This window comes from Triticum aestivum, chromosome 2B (genome assembly GCF_018294505.1).
Source record: "Triticum aestivum cultivar Chinese Spring chromosome 2B, IWGSC CS RefSeq v2.1, whole genome shotgun sequence".
Classification (NCBI taxonomy): domain Eukaryota; kingdom Viridiplantae; phylum Streptophyta; class Magnoliopsida; order Poales; family Poaceae; genus Triticum; species Triticum aestivum.
The window spans coordinates 9485977-9493712 of NC_057798.1; the positions used below are offsets into that span (position 1 = coordinate 9485977).

Sequence of the window (7736 nt, forward strand, 5' to 3'; positions counted from 1 at the left end):
TTCTCCAAATGCCCCACCCAATCCACCCAGATGTGTATTAAAGTTGCCACCTTAATGTTATCCAAAAATTATTATCTCTCACAACTTCCATCTACATCACGATCCAATCCCCGTCTATGAGCATGGCTAAGTAATATATGAGCATAACATATATTCCCGGGGTGATCAAAGGTAATAGGTTCCTACCTCAAGTACTACAACCAAACCACATGTTCCCAATCCTACTCATGCAAATATTTGAGGGGAAAAACTAATGCATAGTAAAAATTGGGTATTGAAAAGTATGATCAAAGTGTAACTTGCCTTGTTGACGATCGGAAAACTCTAGAGAATCGTAGTAACAAGCTTCGCACTCTGATAATCTAGCATAGACAAGCAATAGCATACATAAAAAATCAAGCAAACGATGCAAAAAGAAAACGAGAAAAGATCCAAATAAAACTCAAAACAAGCAAATAACTAATCTAAACAGAAAACAAATTCTAACAGCATTAAATTTAGGTGGATTAGATCTTAACAGTAGGTCCATGTGATTAGCTACGATTTGCAAACAGAATCGACTCAAACGAAGCTACAAAACTCAAGATACAAACAAAATAAGATCAAATACTAATCTAAACTAAACTCAAATTTTATATTGTCAAAATCATGTTCAAGTTGGTTTACAAGATAGAGGGTATCGCTCTGAAGATCTGGGCGTTGGTTTCGTCTAATTTGGGCAAACGAGCTAAAAGTTATGAGGGTTTAAAGATCAGGGGCTAATCTATGTAGAAAATTATTCACGGATAGGTCCCTGGCCGAAAATAAACAGAAAAAGAAAAATCTATCGGACGAATGTCAGCTAACAGAGACTAACGAACGAAAATGTTGGTTGACATATCTAAACGAACGAACCTTCGCTAGATAGATCTAACCGAAAAAACAAAAACCAAAAACTAAACTGAACGAACCAGAAAAACCGTAAAATAAACCAATCTAGGGTTTACCGATTTTTCGATGAGGACCGGGGGCGAAACTACGGTGATCGGTGGTGGCTCCGGCGGGGCTGCGGCAGCAGGAGGCGGCGGCGTGCGGCAGCGGCGGTGCTGGCGACAGCGGCGCCGGCGATCGACAAGAGTGGTGGTGGCTCGAGGCGGCGGCGGCGAACGGGCGGCGGCGGTGCTAGGCAGCGGGGCTAAGCGGCGACGGCGGGAACGTGTTCCAGGGGTCCCGGGGGTGGAGTATAAATAGTGGGGGCGAACCTCGGGAGGCGTCCCGAGCTCGTACGATGGCGCGGCCAGAGTCCATGCCAGACTCGGCGAGGAAGGCGGCGCGTGGCTTGGGCTTGGGCTGTGTCGGCTGGGCCAGCCCAGTTCGGGAGATGTTTTTTTTAACAATTTTTTCCAAAGACTAAAACATGCAAAATAAATATAAATATAATCCTAAAAATTCCAGAAATATTCATGTAGCTAAATGACCTAGTGAACAATTGTTTGGACCTAAATGCCTAAACTAAAAACAAACATTATAGTACTAATTACTCCGCTAACTATTAAATAAACTAGCGAATAAAATAAAATAAAGTCTCCAAAAATTCAAAATTCTATTTCCAACATTTTCTATTGATTTTGAAGAAGTCATATTATGTTCTCTCATTATTTTAAAATATTTGGAAAAAAATTTGAAAAACAAATTGACCCAATTACCAAATTTTGATAATTCAAAATTGGATTTTTTGTGAAACCTCCAACTCTCTCAAATTGGTGCTTGAGTTGCTTAAGGCCTCTTGGATCAACTAGCAAAAATCCCCATGCGTTGCAACGGGAAAAGAAAAAATATCACACACCCTCCTTCCCACCCTACTGATGGTGGTCGTGGTGTCCACTTGATCAGAAAGACATCCGAACATGGGCAATCCAAAGACGATGAACTCATCCATAAAAATGTAAAGCTAATTTGTAATTCCATAGAAATGGACCTTGTAGAATCCATACCAAACTCAATCCAACCGACCATTTTATAATGATATGTTCACAAACTTTAGTTGTGCTATTACTGTTTAAATTGGTAATAAGAAACTTAATGACGCTACATGTTGTTTGCGAATAATGTTTATATTCTCTCACACAGAAGAATTGCTTCTATTCTTTCAGGACAGAAAGATACAACAAAACGTTTTAGAACGCAAGGGGTCAAAATACTCTGAATCAGATTATACACTCTGAAATATAAATTCAGGCCATGTACATTCCGTTTTTGCAGCTCACCTACCAAGTATTACACTTCTAGGACCAAAAACTTGAAAGAGGAATAGCACAACTTAAGTATTGAACTAACCTCTACTTGAAAGCATTGCACGCATTTGTGAATTCAAGCATAGTTATCTGGAGGAAATAATTCAGCAAATACAATATGCGTCGAAAATTCAGAGATCTCATGAGAGGTGGATAGATGCCCAATATATTGAGAAACAATACACATGTTTCAGCAGGTAGTTCGATGAACTGAAGCAAATTATCTACAAAGAATAGAAAAGGAAATGAGTACATAACCCGGGGACCAAATTGGTAAACAATACCACAATCTTGAAAAGAAACATCAACACCAGTAAATTTTAGAACACCACAACTACAGTCTTGTGCCACTTGCGGTTGCACCCCATGAAATGGCAAGAGAACCGCACATAGTGGCAAGCAGTTGGCTTTGCTCAGCAAACAAAACTTGCAGAATATTTTGTAAGAATTTTGGTAATTTTACTACATAACAATTCTCCTAATTCCTAACCAAAAAAACATTACCCAAACAACTGCAGGATTTTTTTCTCTAAAACCTAGACTTGCAAGAGAAACATCCACAGTTCTACACAAACCAATGCTGATATCATTTGCAGAATTTCCTGAGTTCGTTCTTGCTACTTTTTCACATGGCAGTTAGTCAATTTGACAATTTTTTCAGTGCTCAAATATTGAAATATATGTTCTTATAGCGAGTATGTTCAGAGGACCGTAGAGAAAAACAGGTTTGTATTAATTGACTTGTTAATTGACTCTCTACAGCCCCTCAAAAATTATACACAAACACAATCGTCAAAATCCGGAGCCGACCCTCAAGTAAGCTAGCTAGGTTCTGGGCTTAGTGCAGAAGTGCATAGTACTGTGCTACATCACATTACACGGAGACGATGATACGAGCAGGAGGAATTTGAGTATCCTAAACTGTAACAGAACAGCCCCACTACCGCAAACCATCGATACATCAAGATCTTTATTTTACCATCTCTAAATAAATTTCTAAATACACAAAATCTTGAGGGACTGACTGTTAGCTACAACCAAGCTCTGTTATACTACAAGAAGTAGAATAAAGCATGTGAGACTGGGTATCTCCATTGCAACTCTGCTCCACATTGGTCAGCTCAAACAGACTCCAGCCAGTACTAAATGGCAGGGAGCGGTGAAGGTTTAAGCCGCATCTAATCTGATCTACCCAACAAGTTACTAAGTTTAATACTGGATTTACTTGTTCCAGTAAAATTGCTTCCCTGCTATGAATTATTGATCTAGTAATCATACCATAACAATCACTCATCATTATAGGTTTCACTCTTGTTTGAAAACTCTGCAGAAATATTAACCACATAAATCTTGTAAGCAATTATCTACGAAAAACTGGTTCTGCATGTAAGTACACTAATTCTTGCAAACATAAATCTGCTTGGACTGAAAAGCCTGGAACAACATAACTGTTATTTGGCCTCTAAAACTTTCACCACATAAAACAACTACTGTGAGAAGGAACACAGGCACCACTGTTGGAACCGAGGATTGACAAACAATCACAAGAATATGAGGAGACGATTTTGCCGGGCGACAAACACCCGCGGCGACGGACGCCCACCCTGGCAAGGAACGCCGGGGCCTTTTTTCTCTCTTGTATTTCTTCCTCTCGGCTCAACTTACAAGCATACACAAGGGAGGAGTTCTTATACCCAGGCCAACACCGCTGCCCATACACGCACGACGCTGCTTGCACGCCACGATCCGCTTGGTCCGGTCCACTCCCTCGACGCGTCCCACACGCGCACATCGCGGGCCTCCCTCAACAGAACGCCAACGGCCTCCCACAACTATCGCCAACAGCCTAACCCAGGCTCACGCACCACCACAACACACATGCGCACCCACGCACGCCACAACGCATGGTTTATTGCTAACAACCACAAGTTCAGCAAATTTTCCAGCCTCGACATGATTTCTATTGTATTGTCTCAGCCCATGATGTCTAGTGTATTTGCCAACATCATGTCCAGCCACAGTGCATGGAAAAAATCAAACAACACAGATAACAACCTAGTGCTCAGTTACCATCTCTGAATACAGAAAAGCTTGAGGGACTGACTGAGGGCACTCAGTTAGCTACAACCATTCTCAAGAAGAAAGGGAAGGGGGAATAGCAAGGCTGTTTTTTAGGGTGGTCGAGGCATCACATACCTCTAGTGTAGCCACCGTTGGCGATATTGGATGGCTCGACAAACGTTCTGCTACCTCTGGCGAACTCGGTGCTTCCCTAACTAATTTTCTTTGTTGGCTTGCATTGCTTGTCTATATTGTTAGATCAGCAAGTGACGAAGCTCTAACTGCCAGAAAGGCTATCTTCCCCTCTGGAATTCACAACCAAGATATAAATTGTGTGACTGCATATTATGTTATGAATAAAAGAGAAAACACATGATATACAATAATGTTACAGAAACTGTTTTGGACAATTCTAACTTGTAGATAGCTCAATATGATTTTGCTTTGAAATAAAACTTAAGAATAATGCCTAGAAAAATTAATGAACAAAGTAGCAGACTAAAATATTTACAATAAAAAGGATATATTTGATCACTAATCCTGCTACAAAACATAGATTTTTTTTGTAGCGTCAGGCAAAGATTCTTACTGTGAGGAATTTAATCTACCGTAACGACCAGCCACTCAGTTCACACAATTGTACAGTCATTTTATTTAGGGAAACATATGTGTTGCAATGGATACAAAATAGATAAATAAATGTGTTTAGAAACCTGGAAAATAATTATCCAAACAAACCTCTTTTATTATTCTAATGATTCAAAATGAATGGCGTCAAAGATACAACATATGCTCATGTACATCCAGCCACATCGTCGACCACTATTTACTCACCTTGCAACTAATGTACATATCAACAAAATGGTTCATATTTTCAGTTTGAGATGAAGGATATGAAAGAGAAAATGATGCATGTAACAGGCCTTTAGATGTTTCCGAAAACACAAAACTATATGGTACAATACTTCTTTGTATATAGCTATGACTGAAAAATTAAATGGTCAATGAGAGGGCAAAAAAATCACAGGATTTCTTTTGCATATCAATGTCAGTTAGAAATAAACAGAATTATAATCAGAAGAAATAAAGAAAGCGCAAAATTTCTCAAGAGCATATGACTACAAACAATCTAATCCACTTCCACTAAACTTTTTTTGGGTGCTTTTCCTCATCAAAAATTGGCTTTACAAAACGTCGGTGCCACCTAACTACCAGGTCCATTGAAGGCCCAACTTCAACCAGCTCGATTCTAGGAGTAGATGGATTTTGTAGTTCTCAACTCCTGCTTCATAAGATCATATATGTGGTAATCATAAGTCCATCCAAAAGATTGTCGAGCCTCTTCTTTGAATGAGAGGCATACACTCCTACTGCAAATACCATTATAACAAAGGAATATGACATCTTTCAGCAGTTATAGCAGACAATAATATTCTCTAGTTAATATACAAAGGAAAATGAAAAGATCATTGTAACAGGCGCGTAAAAGGCTTCAGATAGGACCTATATTGTGCTACTCAGAAAGTCAATATCTAGCTCAAAAAGTCAATGTCGAGCTCAGAAAGTCATTTCACTTTTGACAGCCTCACCGATTTAATCTTTATTTTCTCAAGTGAATAATAATTCCTCATTGTCACTAAGAATGCAGTAAGATTTAGGGAGAACTCCAGGGACACCCCTTCTCTCAAATGGCCTGATGTTGTTGCTATTCATTATGTAATTCACAGAATGCTTCAAGGCGAAAAAGTTCTGCCAGCACAAGTTCAAACTGTACATTATTGCCATGCTCAACTCGGAACAAACATTAGAGCACTGGTCTGATGTGGGAGCCAGGGCAAAAACACATACGTACTATTTCTAGTTGCTCGAAAGAAACAATCTTTTCCAATATCAACTAAATTAAGATTTACATGTGGGTATTTGTACAAACCATGGACTATCTGCAAGAAGCAGCGCAGACAAAAATTTCAGTTCAGTCTCCATTAGAAAGGTAAGGTACGCGTGCAGACCTCATGCCGAGACGAGCTGATGTTGCTGGCAGCGAGGAAGGCTCGGCGTCCTCTGACTATGGATGCACGCCGGCCAGAATCACGTAGCCACGGCCCCGACCAGAATCACCGTGTCTGTCCCGGATTAGAGAGAGGGAACAACAAAATACAAGCATGGTTTTGGTACGGATTCACAGAAGACCCTAATCAAACATCACGACAGCATACTGTTTGGAATTCAGAAATCCATTCAAGTCATGCACTCCAATCACCCAAGAATGATTACCAACTCAAGCATCATGTTCTAGAAAAAATATTCAGGCATGCCATGGTTTCCAATTCAGAAGATGAAGCACAGCAAATAGGCTGTTAAGCCCAATTCTAAAAATCAAACATACCTCTATTGAATCTCAGGCTAGTGTACTCAGCCTTGCCTGGCAAGCCTGCCAGCCGGTCGCCGAAGCCGCCACCGCTAGCGACCGCGTCCCTGACCCTGCGCCCCCTGCTCCTTCTCCTTTCTTCCTATCTCCCTCACGCCCTGTCTCTCTATGGATGAGCAGGAGCAAGCCGCCGCACCAGCAGCCAGATCGGTCGCTGTCGCCCCCGGATCCGCCCGTATTCCTCGCGCCGGCGCCGCGGCGTCGCGTCACCCACCGTCCGCCTGCCCATTCCGACCAACTCCAGCGCCACCAACCCTTTACCCTGCGTCGAGGAGTTGCTTGAACCGCCGCCGTCTGCTGCGTGGCCAGGCAGCCCAGCCAGATCGGCAGCTCGCCTGTGTGGACTGCGCGGATGGCCGGACAGGAAGACCATCCGCATGTCACGGCGGCGGCTGCCGTACCCCGTCTCTCCCGCCACGCCCGCCACGACGAGCGTCCTCCATCCTCCCCCGCGACGCACGACGGCCGGTCAACAACCGCCACTGCCCCGCCTCGCCACGCCGTCTCCGCAGCACTCGCCCCGGCGAACATCCTCCAACCTCCTGGCGAGCGCCCTCCATCCTCCCGCGCGAGGCACGGCGGCGGCCGTCGACGGCGCACGAAGGAATGGGCGAAACCGCTGTTGCTGTCGCAGGAGAAATGGATAAGATGACGGGAGGACAGCGGGTGGAATTCAAATGAGTACAGGGTTTTTTTTGCAAAATTAAAATGCCATATATAGACCCACTAAAACAGGGACTGCGGGTTAATTTCTTATAAACCGAGGGACTTTTATGCAAAATCACGAGCGACGACGGACGACCAGAAACCCAATTTGCTTTATTATTAGGTAAAGAAATGCAACTAAGACAAAACAACAAAAATGCATAAAACAAGAATGCATATGAATGACCTATGTATAACATCCAAATTGAAAATTGAAATGTTACAAACCTACCCACCTTAAGATGAATCTCGCCCTCGAGATTCGGATT

At 42.3% G+C, this 7736-nt stretch overlaps 1 long non-coding RNA gene across 2 annotated transcripts; it reads right to left on the minus strand.

Moving 5' to 3' along the window:
* Positions 1–303: 303 nt before the first annotated feature.
* Positions 304–7447, minus strand: LOC123043099 (uncharacterized). Of its 2 annotated transcripts, XR_006419021.1 has the most exons (3): positions 4470–7423; positions 2317–2497; positions 304–362 (listed from the first exon to the last, which is right to left on the minus strand). It is a non-coding gene; the product is annotated as an uncharacterized lncRNA (long non-coding RNA). The 2 variants fall into 2 exon arrangements; XR_006419020.1 differs by lacking the exon at positions 304–362 and having other exon boundaries at positions 2143–2497; positions 4470–7447.
* Between the last annotated feature and the right edge of the window lie 289 nt (positions 7448–7736).